The following is a 26,161-nucleotide window of genomic DNA, read 5'->3' as shown; positions in this document are numbered from 1 at the left end:
CTGCACATTTGTAATACCAATCCCTGCACACCTGTTCACTGCACCTGTGTGACCGCACACTGTTTAGTATACCAGTCTTTGCATACCTGTTAACTGCACCTGTGTGACAGCTGCACATTGTATTGTAATACCAGTCACTGCATACCTTTCACTGCACCTGTGTGACTGCACATTGTATTAGTCAAGTCAGTGCATACCTTTCAATTCATCCCTCCCGATATGGAAAAAAAACAACATGCAGAGGCCGAGGCAGACCCAGAGGCAGGCCACCCGGGAGGTCTGTTCGAGGTCATGCTGATGTGATTTCGTGCAGCCCTAGACCAAAGTACAGTGCTCAGAAGAAGGCACGCCCCATCAACTCCCAAGATTGTCAGGACGTGGTTGACTATTTTAGCAGCACACAAAAGCAAAGCCATCCTCCTTCTCAACTTCAGCCGCTTTCTCCCTTGCACCTTCACAATCACAGCCACCCTCCTCCACTCCACCTCTCACCTTGAGCGGTTCCTGCTCCTCTGCACACAGCAGCAGCCAGGTGTCTGTGAGGGAAATCTTTGAGTGGAAGAAGCCAATGTCTGCCAGTCACCCCCTTGCCAGGCATCTGACAGCTGACTTGGCGGAACTGTTATCCCACCAGCTGTTATCATACCAGCTGGTGGACTCTGAGGCCTTCCGAAAATTTGTGGCCATTGGGACACTGCAGTGGAAGATACCAGGCTGCAATTATTTCTCAAAAAAGGTGATACCCAAACTGTACCGGGAAGTAAAAAGGCAAGTGGTGTCAGCTCTGGCACACAGCCTTGGGTCAAGGGTCCATCTGACTACGGATGCCTGGCCTGGCAAGCACGGTCAGGGCAGGTACATTACTTATACAGCCCATTGGGTCAAGCTGGTGACCGATGGCAAGCAGGGAGTACGTGGCTGTGCAGCGGACCAACTTGTGACACCTCCACGGCTTGCAAGCAGGCCAGCTGCCACCTCCTCTCCTTCTCCTCCTACTCGTCCTGCTACATCCTCTTTGCTGTCATCCTCCTTCTCCTCCTCCTTGGCTGAGTGACAGTGCAACTCTACTGGTGCTGCGATGCCCTCCCTAGGTACACAGCCCCAGCTCCCCAGGGCCTATGCTGCATGCCAGGTACGACGATGTCACGCCATCTTAGACATGTCTTGCCTCAAAGCGGAGAGTCACACTGGAGCAGCTCTCATGGCTGCTCTGAACAAACAGGTGGATCAGTGGCTGACCCCGCACCAACTGGAGATTGGCAGCGTGGTGGTGTATGACAATGGCAGCAATCTCATTTCTGCTATGAATTTGGGAAGGTTGACACATGTACCCTGCATGGCACATGTGCTCAATCTCATAATCCAGAGATTTGTGTGTAAGTACCCAGACTTACAGGACGTCCAGAAGCAGGCCAGGAAGTTGTGTGGGCATTTCAGGCGGTCTTACACGGCTATGGCACGTTTTGCCGATATTCAGCGGAGAAACAACTTGCCGGTGAGGAGCTTGATTTGCAATAGTATTACTACTCGCTGGTATTCGACCCTCCTGATGTTCGACCACCTGCTACAACAGGAGAAAGCCATCACCCAGTATCTCTACAACTACAGTAGAAGGACATGCTCTGGGGGATGGGGATGTTCTGGCCGAAAAACTGGACACTCATGCGAAATGCCTGCAGGCTCATGCGGCCGTTTGAGGAGGTGACAAACATGGTGAGTCGCAGTGAAGGCGCCATCAGCAACTTGATCCCGTATGCCTTCTTCCTGGAGCGTGCCGTGCGTAGAGTGGTGGATCAAGCTGTGGATGAGCATGAACAGGAACAGTTACAGAAGGAAGCGTTATGGGATCAATTCTCATCAGAACCAGATGTTTCCTCAACACCTGCGGCAGCACAGAGGGGGGAGGAGGAGGAGGAGGAAGAGTCGTGTGGGGAAGAGGAGTCAGATGATGAGGAAGGTGTTTTTTTAGGAGGAGGCAGCAGAAGAACAACCGCAGCAGGTGTCGCAGGGGGCTTGTGCTGCTCAACACTCCCGTGGTATTGTTCGTGGCTGGGGGAGGAGGAGAACTTACCTGACATCACTGAGGTAGAGCAAGACGAGTTGGATAGTATGTCTTTGTGCAGATGGCATCTTTCATGCTGTCCAGCCTATTGAGGGACCCTCCTTATAAAAAAACTCAAGGAGAATGAGCTGTACTGGGTGGCCATGCTACTAGACCTAGGCTACTAGTATAGGCACAAAGTGGCGGACATTTTACCAACTCACCTGAAGGCAGAAAGGATGCTGCATATGCAGAACAAGCTTGCAACTATGCTTTACAGTGCGTTTAAGGGTGATGTCTCAGCACAACAGAATAACGGTACCACTGTCAGTAAACCCTCTCCCATGTCCATGCAGGCAAGGACAGGACGCTCTAGCGATCTCATAGTGATGTCGGACATGCGGACATTCTTTAGTCCAATGCCTCGCCTTAGCGCTTCTGGATCCACCCTTCACCAATACCTCGACCGGCAGGTAGCTGACTACCTGGACTTAAGTGTGGATGTAGACACTGCAAGCAGCGATGAACCCCTGGACTACTGCGTGCACAGGCTTGACCTGTTGCCAGAGCTGTCACAATTTGCCATGCAACTTCTGTCTTGCCCTGCCTCAAGCGTTCTGTCAGAAAGGACCTTCAGCGCAGCTGGAGGCATTGTCACTGAGAAGAAAAGTCACTTAGGTCACAAAAGTGTTCAGTACCTCACCTTTATCAAAATGAATGAGGCATAGATCCCGGAGGGTTACTGCCTGCCCGAAGACTAAGTCGGTCCCCACACAGCATCTCTGCCTGCAGGCAGCTTGACTGCCACCACCAACAGGGTCCACCAGGACTCCAGGTGGATTCCTGAATTTTTAAGGCCGCTGCTAGCAGCGGCCGCTATAATAATTCTGGTGCGTGTACATGCCTGCCTAATTTTTCTGGCTGCACTGCAGCTGCAACAACAAAACAAAAGGCATGTACATGTGTCAATTCCCCTTCGTGATCATTACCTTGCCGCGGTGAAGGGGCTTGCGTATCACAATGAAGCAATGACCGCCGGCTATATGAGTGTGTTGGGGGGCACACCTGACCCAAGAAGATAGATAATAAGGTTGTTGCTTCATTGTGGACAGACCAAATTCAATTAGCTGGACACTCAGTCACTGTTGTTCTGTCATTCAGCTACCTCAGCCCGACCATATGGGCTTGAAAACCTCTATCGCCTGGATTCTGGTGCACATCAGTCCAGCACAGCCGTCACTACAAAAACAGCTGTTTGCGGTGCGTTACACAGTGAGTTTGGTCTGTCAGTGTGAAGCAGTACACTAATTACACTCCCTGATTGATGTATACACATGCAAGATGTTTTAAAGCTCTTTAGGCCTCCAATTTAGCAATAAAAAGTGTTTTCTGCCCTTAAAACGCTGCTGTGCATCACATTTGATTTTTCCTGGGGAGTTTTGGCCTGTATCCCACTCCGCCATGCCCCCCTCCAGGTGTTAGACCCCTTGAAACATCTTTTCCATCACTTTTGTGGCCAGCATAAATGTTTCTAGTTTTCAAAGTTCGCCTCCCCATTGAAGTCTATTGCGGTTCGCAGAAGTTTGCGGAAGTTCGTGTTCGCGAACCGACAACCGGAGGTTCAGTCCATCTCTGGTGAGCATTGCGGTCTTTGGAATCAATAATTTGCATTGAAATTAAACAAATCTGATTGGCTGTGTCTCCACCCCCTTTTCTGAATTTGAACCCCAGTCACCCAATGACCAGCTGGTGCCATAGGCATCTATTGAAATGTTGTCATCAAGGGGTAATTTGGGTGCCCGTGGCGCATGATAAATAGTGGGCACTGGTACAGTTTTGCTTTCTTCATAAAGGTCAATACAGACCTGAGATAAATGTCACCCAAATGTATTTTTCCTAATCACTTTAACCAGTTCACCCCCAAGGGTTTTTACCCTAACGGACGAGAGCAATTTTTACCTGTCAGTGCTCCTCCCTTTTATTCCCTAATAACTTTATTACTACTTATCACAAGAAAATGACCTATACCTCATTTTTTTCACCACCAATTAGGCTTTCTGTGGGAAGTACATTTTGCTAAGAATTTTTTTTTATTTTAAATGCGTTTTTTTCATTCCAGTCATTGCAATTGGGTAGAGGACCTCCTCCCCAATTGCTGAACACGGAATCCCAACAGAAACGGCGGCGGGAGCAGTGCACACACGTGCGGAGCGGCGGTGGGAACAAGCAACGTATTAAAACATCATGTTGCTGCTAACAGGCTCAAACATGATGTTTTAATACGATACAATGTAATTAACCACTTGAGGACCCACCCTTTACCCCCCCTTAGGGACCAGCGCTGTTTTAGCTGATCTGTGCTGGGTGGGCTGTGCAGCCCTCAGCACAGATCAGGGTGCAGGCAGAGCGACCAGATCGCCCCCCTTTTTTCCCCACTAGGGGATGATGTGCTGGGGGGGTCTGATCGCTCCTGCCTGATGGGTGTTGCGGGGGGGGGGCACCTCAAAGCCCCCCTCCGCGGCGAGATTCCCCCCTCCCTCTCCTCCCTGTCCCCCCTGGCGATCTGGGCTGCACAGGACGCTATCCGTCCTGTGCAGCCAGTGACAGGCTGTCCCCTGTCACATGGCGGCGATCCCCGGCCGCTGATTGGCCGGGGATCGCCGATCTGCCTTACGGCGCTGCTGCGCAGCAGCGCCATACAATGTAAACAAAGCGGATTATTTCCGCTTGTGTTTACATTTAGCCTGCGAGCCGCGATCGGCGGCCCGCAGGCTATTCACGGAGCCCCCCGCCGTGAATTGACAGGAAGCAGCCGCTCGCACGAGCGGCTGCTTCCTGATTAATTAGCCTGCAGCTGGTCCTACAGCTGCCACTTTGCCGACGCGCGGTATGAGTGCGCGGTCGGCAAGTGGTTAAAGCGGACCCAAACCAAACATTTTTTTTTTTATTAAAAATATTTTGTTGCACCACTCTGACACATACAAAGATAAACACTCCTTCAAACCTATGATTATTTCAGTGCATGCTTTTCACCCTTCTCTTTTTATAACTAGGGTTATTCTGGGGGCAGCCATTAGCAATTCCTCCATTGCCGGACACCATCTACTCCACCAGTTTGCCGGATTTTGTCCCGGCAATTTGAAAGGAAGGAAGGGGTTCCTCCAATAAATGTAAAATATTTTATATTTGTCATCAAGCAGCTGAAAAAAGGCTATTTATTATTATAATTTAGAAAATAGATTTTATTTCTGAAATCTTGTATTTTTAATGTGGGTCCACTTTAAGTGGTTAAATTACAGTTTAGTACTGATTGCTGTACAGATGAACTGCTTGGCTTTCTGCCCTCTGTCCTATGGTGAGCAGGAAAGGAAGCAAGAGAATGAGGTGGAGATGTACTCCTGCAGCTTTCTGCAGGAACTGCAATAGTAACCAAATGAGTGGAATATAACTAGGGGAGTCACTAAAAAGGAGATCAGGGACGTTAGATAACACTATACTAAAATATACTAAAAGTAGATTCTCGGCTGAAATGATAATTTATGATTATTTTAGGTGAGGAAACTGTACTATGTGCATAGTAGCTTAATGGTTTACTAGAATAGCATTCAAATTGTTAGAAAGATGCAGGCTGGTTTGAAAATCTGTATTTTTAATGAAATGTAGAGTAGTTCATTAGCTGAATATTAAGGATGAAGCACATTCTTACATGCAATAGTAAGGAAATACATTTTCTCTAATGAAAGCAAATGCTTTGATTGCAGCAATGTATCATCTTTACAAAGTGAAAAAACAACAACTAGGTATTACATAAAAATGAAGTCCTTTATGGACCTAAGTATACCTGAGCACTTGACATGAAATCTATTCTATGCTCTGCTTCATGTAAGTCAATAGCATATGATTTATTATTGTATGTGTCTGATGCACATTAGATATGCCCTGTCAGCATGTAGCTGTCACTGTATTTTGCATGAGGGTGTTATTTTAGTCCACTTGCATAGCCTATTCATTTGTAAAATGTGATTGGTGGCTGTCACATCAAGAAACTAATTGGACCACTTGGCATAAGCAATTAGAGAAGTTTTGCAGGAACAAGAAGCTTACATAGCTTTTAGCCTTTTAGCCTTTTTTTATGCTAACCTCTACTGACATTTTTCAGATGGATTGTCTTTTTTTCCATTTTTTTACAGGTCATCTAGGGAGAGATTAAAGCAAATCAAGACAAAAGGTACATTACCATCAATATTTGTAATGAGCATAATTATGTAATTCAAAGCTTGCTTACATTACATGTGCTTATTTCTGCTCACATTGGCCTTGATTCACAAAGCGTATATAAAATTTGTGTGCTTGTGTTCATTGCACAAATAGCGCAACACGCATTGTGTACACAATATGCCCATTGCTTGTTAATTGGGATTTATGCCATTTGCTTAATGTATGTCATACTTGCGATGCGCACATTGTTGCACAATGAACAATACTTTGTTTGCAAAGATGCTGGTAAAAGTTACATGAGTTTTGTGCACTCATAAATTTTGCAAGTGATTGCGTTGCTTACACCAGCCTCTGTAAAACTGATTTGTGCATGTTAACTTTACTGCACACTAAGATTTTACATACACTTAAGTTGCTTACGTAAACCCCCGTAAAATGTCCCATCAATTTTACTGCCACTTCTTGAATCAGGTGCACTGCCACTAACAGCCTGAATTACAGGCAAGTGTCCTTGTCCAAAAGGAAATACTATGTGGTTATTGTTTACAGCGGTGGAGCGCATACTAAGAGCACGTCCACCGCCTATCCATTGGGAGCTGAGTGCCAGGCTGCACTCCAGTGATGTCAGCGGCTTGCCGAGACCCAGAAGCTTGCGCCTCAGCCCGGGTCTCGGCGTTCCGCCACCATGAGTGCCCCTATGATCTTACAATAATATTCCTTATGAAATTCAGTGGAGGTGAAAAATAGATTTGAGGGATTAGATCTGGAGGACAGAGTACCTGAGGAGCTAGGGACAGAGGTTCATAATATTGTGCAAGAGGCAGCAACAACAAAACTAAGCAAAAAAAGAGTAAGAAATCAAAATGGCTGTCTAATGAGCCTTTACAAATAGCTAAGGAAAGAAGGAATGCAAAAGGCAAAGGAGAAAGGGAACAATATCACCAATTGAATGCAGATTTCCAGTGAATAGCAAGGAGAGATAAGAAAGCATTCCTAAACCAGCAATGCATGGAAATAGAAGAAAACAACAGAGAGCGAAAACTGGAAAATTTTCATGAACATGAGGGATATCAAGGGAACATTTTACACTTAAACGTGCATGACAAAAGGCAAAAAGGTAGGAACATAACAGACGTGGAAGAGACTAAGAAAAGGTGGCAAGAATATACTGAAGAATTGTACAAACAAGATCTCAACTTCACTGATAACCCTGAGGATACGATTTTTGAGCTAGAGCCAGACTTCTAGAGAGTGAATTCAGCGGGCTTTAGAAAGGAAAGGAACAACAAGGCTAGTTGAGAATATGGAATACAGTTGAACTACTTAAAATAGCAAAAGATGATGGTGTTAAAGTGCAGCACTCAATATACCAGCAGATTTGGAAAACGCAACAGGACTGGAAAAGGTCAGTTAACATCCCAATTCCAAGAAGAGCAATGCCAAGGAATGTTCCAACTACCGAACAATTGCCCTCATTTCACAAGCTAGCAAGGTCATGCTCAAGATTTTTCAGGCGAGAACTACCGGAAGAGCAAGCTGGTTTTGGAAGAGACAGGGCAATCAGAGATCAAATTGACAAACTTCAATGGATTATGGAAGAAGCAAGGGAATTCCAGAAAAACATTTACTTCTGCTTCATTGACTATAGCAAAGCCCTTAACTGTGTGGATCACAATACATTGCAGAAAGTTCTTAAAGAGATGCGAGTGCAAGATCACCTAACATGTCTCCTGAGGAACTTCTATGCAGGGAAAGAAGCAACTGTGAGAACTGAACATGGAACAACTGATGGGTTCAATATTGGAAAAGGAGTACGACAAGGCTGTATATTGTCACCCTATTGTCACCTAAATTCTATGCAGAGTATATCATGCAAAATGCTGGACTGGATGAAGCAAAAGCTGGAATTAAGATTGCTGGAAAAAATATTAACAGCCTCAGATATGCAGATGATACGACTCTCTTATCGCAGAAAGTGAAGACGAATTAAGAAACCTTTTGATGAAGGTCAAAGCAGAGAGTGCAAAAGGTGGCCTATGGTTCAATTAAAAAAAAAAAAAGATCATGGCATCATGACCCATGCCTTCCTGGCATATAGAGGGGGGAGAAATTGAAGTACTATCAGACTTTGTGTACTTGGGCTCCAAGATCACTGCAAACAGAGAATGCAGCCATGGAATTAAAAGGTGTTTACTCCTTTCAAGGAAAGAAATGAAAAACTTTGACATTGCAATAAAAAGCAAAGATCTCACCTTGTCAACAAAGGTTTGTATGTTCAAAGCCATGGTTTTTCCAGTAGTAATGTATGGTTATGTGAGTTGGACCATAAGGAATGCCGAAAAATTGATGCCTTCGAATTGTGGTGCTGGAGAAGACTTGAGAGTCCCTTGGACTGCAAGACGTTCCTTCCAATCAGTCAACCCTTAAAGAAATTGACCCTGACTGTTCATTGTAAGGAGCAATGCTGAAAATGAAGCTGAAATACTTTGGACTCACAATGGGAAGGAAGGAATCATTGGATACAGTGCTGGGCCGAAATTACGCATGAGCGTAATTACGCATCGTAATTCAATGTAAATTTACGCGTAAGCGTTACGCATAACTTACGATCTTACGCGTAATTATTTACGCGTAAGACCGTAAGTGGTATCGTAATTACACTGTCTACCGTAATTGCTAGGCATGCGTAATTTTACGAACACTTACGCGTAATTTTACGCGTAATTACTAGCGTAAAATCTCCCATTTTCTAAGAGTAGCCAATCAGTCAACATCCTAAGCAACCAATAGTATCTTCTCCCGCCCTTCAGTATAAGCGTACGTTTTGACGCATACGAATGATATGTACGCAATAACTGTCACATTGACGGCTATTGCGTACATATCGTCCGCATGCGTCCAAAAATACGCATGAATGGTCATTACGGCACTACGCGTAACATCGTAGTGTAAGCGCCTTCATTACGGTATCCTTATGCGTAATTGCGTAAGTTTACGCGTAATTACAGTGATGTACCGTAGATAATTTCCTACGCCGTAACCGTAATTGCGTAATGCGTAATAGCGTAAAATTACGCGTAATGATCCGTAAGCGTAGATTTTTCCATTACGAGCAGCACTGATTGGAGAAGACCCTGATGCTGGGAATGAATAAGGGCAAAAGGAGCCATCTCGGCAGAGAATGAGATGGCTATATAGTATCATGGAAGCAACAAACCTGTACTTGCAAAAGCTTCGAGAGACAGTAGAGGATAGAGGGGCCTGTCATGCTGTGGTCCATGGGGTAGCAAAGAGTCAGATATGACTGAATAGCAGCTGAACAACTACAGGTAGATTTAATTTATAAGATCTTAACTCTAACTCTGTGTCTTTAGAAGTGGAATTACATTTATTTGCACAGTTTTAAATTGCATATTTTGCTGCTAGATAATTTAATTTCCAAGAAAAGCAATTTTAAAGAAAGTGAAATTCTACAGTTGTAACAAAAAAACAAAAAAATCCTGCAATATATGTCTATGGTGCACAATTCAGTTAGTAATGTAATGTTATTTATCTCTACATTTCTGTTTTCAGCCTGCTTTTCATGTATTTTAAGGGTATGAAATCTGCACTTTTTTGTGCTCTGTTTAAAATACACACTGTCCAGTAATGTCCCTGTATGTGTAATTAGTTATTCACAGCAGCCTGCCCAGTAACTCTATTGGAGCAGCAAGTGTATTAATCAGAAATCCCACACAACCAATACGAATCAGTTCATTTCAGTGTAGTGCTGCGCCGAGCATTTGAGTGCTACCATAGGCCGCAATGAGAATTATGGCTATAACGGCACTCAGTGACTAACTTGGGTTCCGGTGATAGCTGGAGCTCTTATTAGAAAAAAAAAGGGAGTTAATTAGGTTCCCGACTTATGTATTCCCCGAGTTGCGACAACTCAGAGGGGGAATAGCATTGACTAGGAGTCTGCCTGTAGCAGGGTGAGCTGTCTTTTGGCTTCACCCTGCACCGAAATGTGGCCGCTGCCATTACAAATGCATGCCAAACAATACCCCCTTTGCTGGGGGGAAGGCTGAGCTGTGCTTGTAACACTAATGTAACATATTGCAAATAATATATGACACATTCCTTGTAATGTATTAAACTGAAGGGAGTTCATTTAGGCCTCTTTCACAGTGCAACGTTAAAGGCGCACATTAAAACAACATTTAACACAGAATAACTCACTGCAATGAAAAACCAATGCCCCGTTAAGTGAATCCAAAAAAGGAGAAAGGTGGGCACGCACATCTAATGCAAAAATTCAATTTCATGTATTATTTAGAAAAAGTTAAAGGTACAGTACCATTGCTGAAGAGAGTACAAATCAGTGGGGGATAGGTCTACAGCTGTTTCACGCCAATAGTGTGTGGCGCATCATCAGGCCTGATGATGCGCCACATACTATTGGCGTGAAACAGCTGTAGACCTATCCCCCACTGATTTGTACTCTCTTCAGCAATGGTACTGTACCTTTAACTTTTCTAAATAATAAATGAAATTGAATTTTTGCATTAGATGTGTGTGCCCACCTTTTCTTCTTTTTTGGATACAGTGTGGACTTACATTGGGCTACTGCACTCTAAATGCTTAGGTCACAGTCCTGTGCACTGACTTCTACCTTAATTGCCCCGTTAAGTGGAAGTACTGCATGCAGTGCGTTATACACGTTATTAGCTGTGTTGGACTGTTTGCACATGCTCAGTAATGACTTGGAAACATACTTTTCATTGCCTGTATGCTCTACTGTATGCGACCATAACAAGGCATTAAGTTGCGTTGCGACTATTTTGGTGCAGTGCGTTGTAATTTGCGTTGCGACTTTAACGTTGCATCAAAACGCAACGTCCTACTGTGAAAGCGGCCTTAAAAAAAAATAGTAGATTTTCTCTTCAATTTAATTGAATGTAATGATCATTCAGTTATATGTTCATCTCCATATGTATTAATTAAAATATCTATTAGTGAGGGTATGCTAGCTATTGTTAAACATTATGTGAACAAGCATGCTTACGTGCCTGCTTATAAACTGGAAAACTGGAATTTGATTTTTCTTTCCTGCTGTGTGAAATGCAGTCACGCAGGGCCTAATTTACTAAATTATCTTCAACAATTCCTAAGAATGATAGCATAAATAATGTTGGTGTTCAAATTGTAGTCAACCCCAAGTTCAACCCAAACAATCTTCATTCAAGGTGAGCCAAAGAAACCTGAATCTTGCTGACATTTAGATTTCTAACATTTGAGTGGCTATTTAACTGCGTCTTGTCAACTGTTGTCATTTGTTATTAACTACAATCAGAGAAAGAACATGTGTGCATCAACCAAGTGAACCTGACAAATCTGGCTTTGCAAATTTGGCCTATTGGCTAATCACGAGACATTGCTCATGCAAATAAGCATTTGCTTTCGCATGCCTCATTTGTTATTATCTGTGTCAGGTCTGCGGATCTTACCAACGCTGCAGCTGCCAGCAGCGTTTCCGCGACTTCCGGGTCGTCTGCTCGTATGGCTGGGAATGACGTCAGCGCGCTCCAGCTGGGCTTCCTGCACATAGAGTGAAGGAGGCTGGACGCACGCGCTGTCAGCGTCGCTCCTCTTATTCACTCAGGAAGTGTGTCAGCTGACAGCGGGTCAGCTGACATGCATGGGTCCACCTCCGGATCTGGATTGGCCAAGCAGTTTGGGGGCGTGTTCTCCTGCTTACCCGGGCTTCTTAAAGAGACTCTGTAACAAATTTTTCAGCCTTAGTTCTTCTATCCTATAAGTTCCTATGCCTGTTCTAATCTGTTCTGGCTTACTGCAGTCTTTCCTAACTGCACTGTCTCTGTAATAAATCAATGTATCTTTCCTCTGTCCTGTTTGTCGGGCTAAAGCTTGATTGTGTGGAATGTGCAGGGCTGCTTGTGATTGGTAGAAGCGATACACACCCTCTGCAGGCCCCCTGCATACTATGAATGACTCACACACTATGCTTAGCTGAGCCTATTAGAAGCTGGTTAGTTTGTTTGTAAACACTGCCTAAAACTGTTAATTACAAGCCAGGATTGCAGCAGAGAGTGGCAGAAACAGCACAGAGGGGCACAGGAGAAAATAATGAATAGAATGGTATGCTTTTTATTGTAAGAATATTAGAGTACAGATTCTCTTTAAGCACTGCTTTGACACTTGCTCACTGTCTGCTCTAGCTAACACTTCGCAGTGAAGGCTTCAGACCTTAGTCAGTCTGTGTGTGGCTTGAACCAGCAGGAGCCCGGCGATTCCATACTAGATCAGCTTATTATTTATATTGATTACTTGTGTTTGACTTCTGCCTGTTTCTCTGACTTCTCTTTGCCTGCCGATTCTGTACCTTATCTGTCTGATCTGTTGCGGCCCCGATTTGTTTGACTATTCTCTGTACCTGTATTCAGTGTTAGTACTGCCTTCTACTGACACTGTCTGTAGAGACTTCCCTTTCCTGGGAATGTCTAATAACTGTCTGTCTGCTAGTGCCCTCATACATTAGAGCAGACCATAACATTAATATGGAAGAACTTTGCAAACAAGTTCAAGCCCTTACACTTGCGGTTGGTAACCTGAGTAATACCGTAACCAACCAGCAGCGGCAATTGGACAGTTTGTCTCAGGCTGTTCGCGGACTGCAGCCGCAACAGCCAGGTCAACCTGTTCTACCAGTACAACTGGTATCTGAGCCCAAAATGCCGTTGCCTGAGAAGTTCTCTGGACATAGGAGCGATTTCCGCAATTTCAGGAGTCGCTGCCAGTCTTACTTCGAAATCAGACCTAATTGTTCAGGCAACGAGCATCAAAAGGTTACCCTAATCAAAACACTCTTGCAGGGTAATTCACAGACCTGGGCATACAATTTACCACCAGAACACGAGGCACTCAAATCTGTTTTTTTCGATGCTATGGCAATAATTTATGATGATCCTGACGTTGCTGCCACTGCTGTTAGGAAGCTCCGTAACCTCCGTCAGGGACGTAATACTGCGGAGGAATACGCAGCGGAGTTCAGAAAATGGGCTAGTGCCTCTAGGTGGGAGAATTATGCTCTGCTTGACCAATTTCTTATGGGTTTGTCTGACAAGAATACTGAATTGTTAATTGGTCATCCTGAGCACCCGAACACTGGACGAGGCAATCTCTCTTGCTATTAAAATTGACTGCAGAGTCCGCTATCACCAACAAAGCAGATCTCGGCCATTTTCTCATCCTGCTGTGCCTGTTTCCAGTACACCTAGTACACAAGGTGATGAACCTATGCAGCTAGGTCATACTAAACTTTCAGAAGTAGAAAGACAGAGAAGAAGACAGGAGGGTTTATGCTTATATTGTGGGGAAAAATGGCATGTTGTTCAGAATTGTATTAAAAAGTCGGAAAACTCCTCCACCTAGGTTCTGTCAGGGGTGCACCCCTAGGCGATCTTCTGTCACTCCGAAAGTTTGATAAATTACTGTTACTGTAACGTTTGCGGAATTATTTCCGTGGTCAGCGCACAAGATGCGCGCTGACACTGCGGAAATCCTCCACAAGCGTGTAATTATATAGGATCCAGCTATGGTGCTATGCACCTGTAGAGGGAGCTTCCCATCGACAGATGGAGCTGTGGAGTACAGATGGACTCAGCCTCTGTACTGCCACAGATGTCAGATGGGAATTGCACAAGTTGAAGCAATGTAGGGCTGGATAGCCCTAATAGAGAAAGAGCACAGAGACAGAATAAATGTGTGTCCACCAATCTAGTCGCCACCCAGTGACGGTGAACACACAACAGCGGAAACAAAGTGGGAACGCAATCACAAGAGAGGCGATTGCCAGAAGTGACACAAGACTGAGCAGGAAAGAGCACGAGAGTAGCAAAGACACAGCAAGCAAGAACAATAAGGAAAATAACAAACGCTAACTAAACGCGAACACCGCACTCATTCGCAACAGCGAACGAGTTTAAGCACGATCACCGAGCGTTAGGCGCCCAGTGATAAGAGTGCCACCCTAACTAACCAATGACACACAAACACGAAATAGAGAACGCGAACGCTTGCAAAATGGTTACCTCACCGAGCCTACAGCAGCGTTCGTACAAGACAAGACAGAGAGAAGGAGCAGCCAGCAGCAACCGCAGCTCTGGCCTACACTCCCAGACAGAGTTCAGAAGGAACCATCGCTTCTACCGCTAAAGCGAATGCGATCCAAACAGACAAACAGATGGGGCTACCAGTAGCAACCGCTGCTCTGGTTAGCACCCCTAAGACAGAATACAGAAGGAAGCACTGCCACTACCACTAGGGCTAATGCAATCCAGACAGATGGAGCAGCCAATAGCAACTGCAGCTCTGGCCTACACTCCCAGACAGACAGAACGATTCCCTGTCGACCGCCGCTGGCGACAAGGCAATCGAGACAGAGAGACAGAACTAGGCAAAACAGATAATACAACCTGACTGCACTAGAAGGGTCCCCAGGAATTACTCTAAGATAATCTTAGCAAACGACAGCAAGGCTGACACTCTAGGTGTGTTTGCAGGAACAAACCTTTATGACCAGCAAAGGATTCTGGGAGCACATGGTATATATACTGCAAGCCTTCAAAGGAGGCAGCTAGGCAGTTTGCATAACAAGTATATGCAAATTCCTCAGCAGCAGAGCAGGTCTGAAACTTGCAAAGCAAAGACAGGTCACTTTTCCAGAGACCTGCAGCCCTCAGACTTAAGGAATGGACAAACAGCTGTCTGCCCGTGCAGACATCTGAGCAGATCATTACAGTTACCCATTAAGGTCTTAATGAAGGAGTCTGAGTTTTCCTCACAAGCCTTTGTAGACTCTGGAGCAGCAGGGAACTTCATCGATTTCAGTCTTGTTTGTGATTGGGGTATTCCTTTAATATCCATGGAGAGAAAATTGTATGTCACAGGAATTGATGATTCTCCTTTACAGGAGAGACAACCACTCTCACAAACGGCACTGCTCTCTTGCTGTATTGGTCTGTTCCATGTCGAGAAGATACAATTTTATGTACTCAAAATGTCCTCATGTTCTGTTGTTTAGGCCTTCCGTGGCTAGTGGCTACAAAAACATTCTCCCCAGTTTGATTGGAGTATAGGACAATTCACGTCCTGGTCCTCTTTTTGTCAGAAAAATTGTCTGCAAAACTTGCCATTACGTTCTGTCAATTTAACTGTAAAAGGTGTACCTACGCAATATGAACAATATCCTGATGTATTTTCTCCTCAATCAGTAAATAAACTTCCTCCTCATCGCTCTTTCAATTGCCCCATAGATTTACGACCCGGTACCATTCCTCCTAGGGGTCATATTTACCCTCTGTCTGGTCCTGAGAAAAAGGCAATGAAAGAGTATATCAAGTAGAATTTGGAAAAGGGCTTCATCCATCCCTCTAGCTCTCCGGCAGGAGCAGGCTTCTTTTTTGTCCAGAAAAAGGATGGTGGTCTCAGACCTTGTATAGATTATAGGGGTTTGAATAGTATCACTGTAAAAAAACAGATACCCGTTACCTCTCATAGAAGATTTGTTTTTCCAAGTTGCTGGAGCACACATCTTCTCTAAGTTAGATCTAAAAGGGGCCTATAATTTAATCAGGATCAGACAGGGGGACGGGTGGAAGACCGCCTTTAATACTCAGGAAGGTCACTATGAGTATTTAGTCATGTCCTTTGGGTTATGTAATGCACTGGCTGTATTCCAGGACTTTGTGAATGAGATATTCAGGGATGTGCTCGGTAGATTTGTCATTGTCTATCTTGACGATATTCTCATTTTCTCTGAGTCCCTGCATATACATCACCAGCATGTGAGATATGTTCTACAAAAACTTAGGGAGAATTCTCTTTATGCTAAATTGGAGAAATGTGTATTTGAGGTTAAAGAGATTCCCTTTCTAGGTTACATTATTTCCGTTTCGGGACTATCTATGGATCAGAAAAAAGTTGCAGCAGTTCTGGAATGGCCCCAACCCTGTGGTCTTAAACCTCGTCAGAGGTTTTTGGGTTTTGCGAACTACTATCGCAAGTTCATTCGCAACTTTTCGTCCATAGTAGCTCCTCTGGCTGACATGACCAAGAAGGGTGCTAACCCCTCCACTTGGTCCTCAAAAGCTTCTCTGGCGTTCCAGACTCTCAAAGAAGCTTTTTGTTCGGCTCCTATTCTAAAACATGCAGATGTACTCCGCCCCTTTGTTGTAGAGGTTGACGCCTCAGAAATAGGCGTAGGTGCTGTTTTGTCTCAGTACGCTGGTCAACCTGAACGCCTACATCCCTGTGCCTTTTTTTCACAGAAGTTTTCCTCTGCTGAACGCAACTATGACATTGGCAATAGAGAGTTGCTGGCAGTCAAGATGGCATTTGAGGAATGGAGGCATTGGTTGGAAGGGGCAGAACATACCATTACCGTGTACACAGGCCATAAGAACCTTGAATATATTGAAGGAGCCAAGAGACTAAATCCCAGGCAAGCTCGGTGGGCTCTCTTCTTTTCACGTTTTAAATTTTTAATTACTTATAAACCTAGAAATAGGAATGTGAAAGCTGAAGTATCTCAGTCAGCTACACCCACGAATATTTTGTCTGACCATGTAGTAATATCAGCTGATATACTGGAATCACTTGCTCAGTTTCAGGCAGAGGCTCCATCTGACAAACCTCCCGAGCTTCTGTTTGTCCCTCTGCATTTACGTCTATCTGTACTTGAACAACTACATTGCAGTAAGGTAGCTGGTCACCCAGGTGTAGCCAGAACTCTTGATCTACTCCTACGTCATTTTTGGTGGCCTTCCATTCGGAGTGATTGCAAGGACTTGGCAGCATGCTCCGTATGTGCCAGGAGTAAAGTGCCCAGGTTTCCCCCGGCTGGGACTCTACAACCTTTGCCCATTCCCACTTCTCCATGGACACACATTTCCATGGACTTTATAGTGGATCTGCCACCTTCCCGTGGGAAAACTGTTATTTGGGTGGTGGTTGACCGTTTTAGCAAAATGGCCTAACTGCCTTCTGCTAAAGAGTTGGCTGATCTCTTCCTCAAAAATATCTTCCGTTTGCATGGTATACCTGAAAATGTGGTCTCTGACAGAGGGGTGCAGTTTGTTTCATGTTTTTGGAAAAGCTTCTGTTCCCATATTGGTATGACATAATGGTCAGACGGAAAGAGTTAATCAGTCCTTGGAGCAGTTTTTGCGTTGTTATGTGTCTGAGTCCCAGGAAGACTGGGTGCAGTTTCTTCCATTTGCAGAATTTTCCCATAACAACTTGCTGAATGCTTCATCTAAATGCTCTCCATTTCAGGTAGTCTTTGGACGGTCTCCCAGATTTTCTTTTGTCCCTTCTTCATCCACACCTTGTCCTGCACTCCAGGGTTGGGTGAATAGGATGAAGGAAATATGGTCCTCAGTTAATCAGAATCTGAAAATTGCAGTTGCCTCTCAGAAAAGGCAAGCCGATCGCCATTGTTCTCCTCAGAAGGAGTTTTTACCCGGAGACAGAGTATGGGTGTCTACTAAAAATATAAATCTACGTCAGCCTTCAGTCAAACTTGGTCCAAAATACATTGGTGTTTACAGGATTACTGAAAAAATTAATGAGGTGACTTACAAAGTGTCTCTTCCAGCTTCCATGAGAGGAACTAAGTCCTTTCATGTCTCTCTGCTAGAATCTGAAGCTGATACCACTCCCCCCCCCCTCCTGTGATCATTGATGGGGAACCAGAATATGAGGTGGAAAAGATTTTGGACTCCAGGAGAGTGAGGAGTTCTCTACAATATCTGGTTCATTGGAAGGGTTATGGGCCGAAGGAGAGGTCTTGGGTTCCGGCTCATAGACTTCATGCTAATGAGTTGATGCTGAATTTCATACTTCTCACCCAGATAAACCTGCTCCGGCGTGTTCGGAGACCACACCTCAGGGGAGGGGTAATGTCAGGTCTGCGGATCTTACCAATGCTACAGCTGCCAGCAGCGCTTCCTCGACTTCCGGGTCGTCTGCTTGTATGGCTGGGGATGACATCAGTGGCGCTCCGGCTGGGCTTCCTGTGCATAGAGTGAAGGAGGGTGGATTCACGCGCTGTCAGCGTCGCTCCTCTTATTCACTCAGGAAGCGTGTCAGCTGACAGCCGGTCAGCTGACATGCATGGGTCCACCTCTGGATCCGGATTGGCCAAGCGGTTCAGGGGCATGTTCTCCTGCTTACCCGGGCTTCTTAAGTGCTGCTTTGACACTTGATCACTGTCTGCTCTAGCTAACACTTCGCAGTCAAGGCTTCAGACCTTAGACAGTCCGTGTGTGGCTTGAACCGGCAGGACCCCGGGGATTCCATACTAGATCAGCTTATTATTTATATTAATTACTTGTGTTCGACTTCTGCCTGTTTCTCTGACTTCTCTTTGCCTGCCGACTCTGTACCTTTGCCAATCTGATTTGTTGCCGACCTCTGCCTGATTACTCACTTAGATATTGCCTGCCGATTCTGTACCTCTGCCTATCTGATCTGTTGCCGACCTCTGCCTGATTACTCACTTTGATCTTGCCTGCCGATTTTGTACCTTATCTGTCTGATCTGTTGCTGCCCCGATTTGTTTGACTATTCTCTGTACCTGTATTCAGTGTTAGTACTGCCTTCTACTGACACTGTTTGTAGGCACTTCCCTTTCCTGGGAACGTCTAATAACTGTCTGTCTGCTAGTGCCCTCACACACTAGCAGATCATTACAATCTGCTTTTCAATATGTTTTTATCTAGTGTAACTGAAGCACAGAAACTGGATAGAAAACTGGTGGAAATAGATTACAAAAGTGCCACCAACAACAAAAAATCTACCACCAATGGAAACACTCCAACACTTAAAACTCCTGAATTAACCTGAACATTGGGGCTAATGCAGGTAAACTGGAATCTGAACTTAACTGAGGCAAATTTGACCAACACAAATCACATATGATATAAAAGATATAAACTGCATTTCAAAATTGTATGATACTAGGTGGTAAAAGACTATTCCTGTAGGAAGGAGAAGAGAAGCGCCGGCACTGCTGTCATTCACTTTTATTCATAATTCCAGCGTTAAGCATACATGTTAAAAACTTTGCATATGAAAAAATAGAAAAGAGCACATACCAAAGGTGGAAGTGGATGAGGTGCGGTGGGTGCTGATGGAGAGGAGCCTTACAGCCGTTTTGCACTATGCACTTCTACGGAGGCTGCCTTTACCAGCCTCCGTAGAAGCGCATAGCATGAAACGGCCATAAGGCTCCTCTCCCTCAGCACCCACCGCACCTCATCCACTTCCACCTTTGGTATGTGCTCTTTTCTATTTTTTCATATGCAAAGTTTTTAGCATGTATGCTTAACGCTGGAATTGAAAGCAGTGTCGGCGCTTCTCTTCTCCTTCCTACATGTAGACATTGTCCTGCCTGAGCACGCTGAGGATTCACACTATCCATGCCCATCTGTGTGTGAAAGTACCGCCTCCTCCCCCCTCCTCCCATCCCCTTAAGAGGATTAACTGCAGTGCCAGCGTCTCTATACCTTTTCTCTCCATGACACAAAAGACTAATTCTCTAGAGTCAGTGAAAATCATGGTTCACTGTTAACATGCGCATTTTGCATTATAATGCCACACGCTATTATACCACACCACACTGTGAACCTGTGTAGCCTTAAGAGAATAACCCTCCTTGTATATTCTACCTAATTTCTGGACCCTTTGTAGTCTGACTTTTGCCTTACATATTTGTTTTAGGCTACGTGCACACTTAGCAGAAACGCTAGCGATGTGGAAAACGCTGCATTTTTGCTGCTAATGGAAGTCTATGGGCCACAGAAAAAAATGCATATAATAAACGCATATGTGTGCGTATTTAAAAATGCTGGTTTTGTTGCATAATATGCTAAAACGTATCAAAAATGCACATAATGAAAGTCAATGGAAACGCAATAGTATGCGTTTTACATGCATTTTGTATATGCATTTTTATAAAAAAAATTGTTTTGTGATCAGGGCCGGATTTATCATAAGGCACTGTAGGCACGTGCCTAGAGGTGCCTGATGACGGAAAGGCAGCCCACTCCCCTTCCCAAGTAACTTCCTCCCTACGCAGAGTCCCGATGAGATATTAAACAGCAATCTCTTGCTCAACCTGCCCTCGGCATTCAACTGACAAGATCTCCCTTCAGTCAGGGGCACCTTTAGCTACCTGATACTTGGGGACACCTCTCGCTACTTCATATTGAGGTTCCTTTAGCTACTTAATACTTGGGGGCAACTCTAGCTACATAACGTTGAGGGTACGTCTGGCTACCTAAAATCAAAGGGCACCTGTAGCTACCTAGGATGGGCAAGGTAAGTAAGAAGGAAGTGACAGCTGGGACAGCCAGCACGCTTGCAGTTCAGTGGGGTGTTTGTAGATTCCTAGAGGAGCAAAGACTAAAGTGCCAGGACATCTGTGCCTATAGGCTCCTCTGAGGTTAATCCGGGCCTGTTTTTGATGTATTTCCGCTTCCTGTTGTCTTCCTAGTTATCTGCACAAAATGCATATGCGTTTTGTACATGTGAAACACAAACGCATTAAAACACACTCAAACGCTTGAAAAACACATCACACCAATAACGCACACACAAAAAACCCCTCAAATAACATACAACGCAGCCTTTCAGGTAATATTATGTGTGCAACTACCAGGGATGGTCATAGTCAGCCAACTTCGCTACGCTGGAACTACGCGTATTTTTACGCAAATACGCTTCGCAATCTACGGCTATGTAATCAGAAACTTCACTACGTTTGCATTTCATAGACTACGTGTTAAAATACGCAAGCTTTGCGTATTGTGAAGCGTAGTTGATGCGACTGCTTATGCCCTTATGCGGAAAATTTTCCGCAATAATCTTCAATCTATTTGCAAATATAAACTAATATAAGCGTACATTCCACATTCCAATGCGGAATTGTATGCATATAAAAGGGCAATAATATTTCTACGCAGTTACCGCACGCGTAGTTGACTTCGCAATACATACGTCAACTACGCATAGCGGGCAAAGCTTCGCATAGCGGGACTACGACTTCGCGGAAATGCGTACGTGTAGTTCTTAAACTTCGCCTACGAACTACGATGCGTAGTTGCGTACTACGGCGCGTAGATTCGCGCTGGCGTTGTTTACGAGCAACCCTGGCAACTACCCTCTTACTACACACATGCAAGATTCCTCCTCATACCCAATGTACAAGGCTCTTTGCTTGCTCCTTGACATGCCACTACTGAGTACTGACCAGTTTTAACTACCCCAAACTCTTTTTTTCTGAGTAACTGCCCTATCAGGGACCAGTAACTTGTGAGACAACAAATTTAAAAGCTTTTTGAATGCCTTTTTTACATCCTTTTCTGTTGGAGACTCCAAAGCTCAGTCCATATTCCTGTACCTTTCCCTTTTAGTTTATGCATTTTAGAAACTCTTTCTCCCCAGTATTGTCTCAGAAATCATTTAAATACGGACAACACATATTTATCTTTCACTTTGTAAAATTCCCCTCCTATAAATTAATTGTCAGTCAACTATTTTTGTCATTTGACTTTTCCATACTTAAAGTGAATCTGAGGAAAAAACAAACTGATGAGATAAACAATTGGATCTGTTCCTACTCCTAAAAATTATTTTTAAAGTGACACTGAAGCGAATTCTAAAATATAAAACAGATACTCACCTATGGAAAGGGAAGGCTATGGGTCTTATAGAGCCTTCCAGTTCTCCTGCTGGTCTCTCCGCAGGCTCCCCCAATTAGCAGTCCACGACCAATTGGTCATGGATTGCTCTCTTCCGCTTGGGGAGACTTCGGCAGTCTTAGGAAACACTCGGGCTTCCGAAGACGTGCCACTCTGTACTGCTCCCTCTCTTACGTACTCCCGCATGTGCAGTACAGAGTCGTTGGTCTTGGAGTGCGTATGAGATTGCCAACGTCTCCCACAGTGGGAGATTCGAACAGAGCAGCCTGTGGGGGAACGAGGTGACCGGCAGGAGAATGGGAAGGCTTTACAGGACCCAGAGCCTTTCCTCTCCTTAGGTGAGTATCTGTTTTTTATTTTAAAACTCACTTCAAACTCCCTTTAAGATATCCCATGGTTTTATTTTATATTTAAACATTTACAAAGTAGATTTTATGTTTTATTGTCTGTGCTCAACTGCAGTCTATTAAGAGTATAAGAGTTAAAATACATAAATGATTGACCTTTTCTTATCTCCGTACTGCGCCCTCACTGGCTTAATCAGCCGTGCCCAGTACAGAGCCGTTGGTCTTGGGGGAGCCCGAGTGCGTACGAAGATTGCCTAAGTCTCCCCCAGCGGGAGATTCGAACAGAGCAGCCTGCGGGTGAACGAGGAGACCAGCAGGAGAATGGGAAGGCTTTACAGGACCCAGAGCCTTCCCTCTCCTTAGGTGAGTATTTGTATTTTTATTTTAAAACTCACTTCAGACTCCCCTTAAAGAGAATCTGTATTGTTAACATCGCACAAAAGTAAGCATACCAGTGCGTTAGGGGACATCTCCTATTACCCTCTGACACAATTTCGCTGCTCCTCGCCGCATTAAAAGTGGTTAAAAACAGTTTTAAAAAGTTTGTTTATAAACAAACAAAATGGCCACCAAAACAGGAAGTAGGTTGATGTACAGTATGTCCACACATAGAAAATACATCCATACACAAGCAGGCTGTATACAGCCTTCCTTTTGAATCTCAAGAGATCATTCATTTGTGTGTTTCTTTCCCCCTGTTCTCATGCACTGAAGTTTCAGGCTGCTTGTTTCTTCCTGCAAACAGCTTTGCCCTTGTCTGTAATTCTTCAGTATGTGAAAGCCCAGCCAGCTCAGAGGACGATTTATCCAGCTTCTAAAAGATAAGAGAGAAGAGAGAAGCTGCTCTAATCCTAAATAACACACAGGCAGTGTGCAGAGAGGGGCCTGGAGGGGGGAGATGCATCACAGAACCACAACACTGAAGAACTTGGCAGCCTTCCAGACACAGGCCGACAAGTCTGATAGGGGAAAGATACATTGATTTATTACAGAGACAGTGATAGTATAAAGTGCTGCAGTAAGCCAGAACACATTAGAATAGCTCTTTGAACTTGTAGGATGATAAAAAACAGGATGCAATTTTTGTTACGGAGTCTCTTTAAGATACCCCATGGTTTTATTTTATATGTAAACATTTACAAAGTAGATTTTATGTTTTATTGTCTATGCACAATTGCAGTCTATTAAGAGTCCAAGAGTTAAAATACATAAATTATTGACCTTTTCCTATCTCCCCCTGCCCTCAGAAATTGTATTATGGCAGGAAAACTATATGGCTATAATTTGATAATCAGTGATGTTTACTGTATTCCTGACAAGGTACCAAAAAGCGCGAATCTGTCACTTTCATGCCTGAAAATGTACTTAGCAAAATAAAAAAAGAAAAACATCCTGGTTATTAACATGTTTTGCACCGTAAATAAACATGTTTATCTCATCAAGTCACATGTCTTCCCAGATACACTTTAACCATCTTATCCACTCCTTGATATTTGTCTAAGTGTAAATGACACAAATAGTCTCCCTATTCAACAAGTCTTGGTATCACCCTCATCTCAAACCTCTATTGCAGTATTCACATCCACAGCTTCTTCAAGTCCCCCCACTTCTACCTGTGTAGTGCCCCCAAATCTCTTCTAGGCAACATTGACTATTGCGGAGTCATCCCAACTTGTGTTCACCAAGCATTCCATCACCTATACAGTCCTTCATAAATTAGACCTTCCGCAATGTGTATCTCTTTCACTAGATTTCATCTGCTACTCCTTCGCTGCAAATTTCCTCACGGGCACCCCGTCTTTCTGAGATTCAATTTCAGGCTACTTAGCTTCAGTTAATTTTCTTCCTGTGTGGTATTTCTGTTGTCATAAAGAAATTCTCTCTGCCAATCCAGTCAGTTACTAATCTTCTCTTCATACAAAACATTTCCTCTGCATGGTTCTGATACTTATCCAGACCTACTTTGATTCTCTGGAGCTCTCTATATAAACTTGTTAGATGAGCATCTACTTTTAGCTTTTAAAAACATTAACTCTTCCAAATCACTTACTTTCTTCTACTATACTTCAACCATTCATTATATAACTCCATTCTTGTATCCATCCACCTTTATATCCATCACTATCACAAACTCCATCACGTTTGTTAAATGCACTTCTTATTTATTTTCAATAGAGACAAAAAGGAAAAACGAGTGTGGGTTACCTACCACTATGTCAACCACTGTAAGGGTTGGGAGAACGAACCCGACCCCACTCGAGTAAGGACAGAAGTTGCTTTCTGTAGATGTAGAAATAAAGATTAACTGCCCTCCAACAGGGGTGAACAAAACAGATATTTGTGAAACAGGCGGCAAGAAGAATAAAATACACTACAACCAGTTTAAAAATTGGAGGTAGTTGTGGACTTGCCTCCTAAGACAATGACACAAATTGTCTAATTCAAGTAAACAAAAACGTTATTAGAGTACACTCCACTGTGTGATGCATTTCGTAGGTAGAACCCGTTTCATCAGGCAATACAGGAGTCACTGTGAGACCGGGTTCTACCTGCAAACGTTTTTGTTTACTCAAATCGAATGAATCCATGCATGAATTATCTAACTTAGTGAATGGTGACATTTTGGGGCCTTTTTTTTTAACTAAATCAATCATTCATTAAAGTAGTATTGCTTATGATTATCGTAATCACTCTTATGTTGCTGTCTCACTAGGTCAAGCCCATTGTGTGTCAATATATCGTTAAGTTTTATATTTATTGTCAACTCAGCATACTAAAATGTTCATAGCCTGCTGTTTCTCTCACTTGCTTCCTAGGGCTGCTCAGGATATTAGACATTGCTGAATAGTCGTGCCACCAGTTTCTCAGTTTAATGATCGTCTGTAAGAATTTTTTTATAACAAGGAATTAGTTTCTATCCTCGCACAAATGTTGTGCTGGCAAAATACAGATGTAATGGTGACAGATGAAGAACTATGGATACCAAGCTTCCCACTGCCTACATCAAAGAAAATTATTCCACCTCGTTCTATAAACTTCACAGCAAAATTCCAGTACTTCTATGAATTCAGTAGTGGTGACTGAAACATGATTAAAGGAGGTGTCAGGTGGTTGTATGTTGGGTACAAAAGTCCTGAAATGAAAAAAAAACACATGATAAAATGATGAAAACTTCAATAGCATCACCTACACCACAAAATGCTGTACTTTTTGGAGCTAGATATTTTCACTGATAACGATAGTGCACAGGTCTTTCAGGTATCTAGGCTGTGCAAAGAAAAGGAAATTTAGCCAAATAGGGACTTATGGAATAAAAAAAATGTAAATTATAACAGCAGTTTAGTTAATAAGTGAAAATAAACTGTGCCTAGAAAGAAAGCTGTGATAGGCTAAATGTACTTGTCACACTGCATTACAGCCCAAAACAGGTAGTTTGGGTGGAATGTGTCATATAAGTTGGGTGTCATATAAGTTGGTTGCGTTTGTGATAAAGTGTAATTTGGCTGCCAGAGCAATGCAGCGGCTAGTGAGGGAGGGTGAGGAGGACATCTTTAAGAACAAGTAAATCAAACCTCTCTCTGTTAGGGATGGTCATTCGGATTCCACAGAATCAAGATTTCCACATTTCCGATCGGGAATCTGTATTTCCAATTGGAACTCGAAAAACGGAAATTGGATTTCCACTGAAATTCGATTTATCGAAGCTCTGTAATGTTAGCCCAATCACCGAACTCGGAAGCATTGGATGAAATTGGAGAATGCAGAATTTTTCCGCCAAAATTGGATTA

At 43.8% G+C, this 26,161-nt stretch overlaps 1 long non-coding RNA gene across 2 annotated transcripts in view; it reads left to right on the top strand.

Annotated features, from left to right (window-relative positions):
- Positions 1-25,389, top strand: part of LOC137555888 (uncharacterized) — a 92,117-nt gene extending 66,728 nt beyond the window's left edge. For both annotated transcript variants that reach the window (XR_011028558.1, XR_011028564.1), the window contains exons 2-3: positions 6,232-6,269; positions 25,190-25,389. This is a non-coding gene — a long non-coding RNA (uncharacterized lncRNA). The remainder of the gene's footprint in view (positions 1-6,231; positions 6,270-25,189) is intronic.
- Positions 25,390-26,161: the final 772 nt, after the last annotated feature.

This window comes from Hyperolius riggenbachi, chromosome 1 (genome assembly GCF_040937935.1).
Source record: "Hyperolius riggenbachi isolate aHypRig1 chromosome 1, aHypRig1.pri, whole genome shotgun sequence".
Taxonomy (NCBI): domain Eukaryota; kingdom Metazoa; phylum Chordata; class Amphibia; order Anura; family Hyperoliidae; genus Hyperolius; species Hyperolius riggenbachi.
Note: the sequence above shows the minus strand (reverse complement) of the source record. Positions and strands in the feature narration are given on the sequence as shown.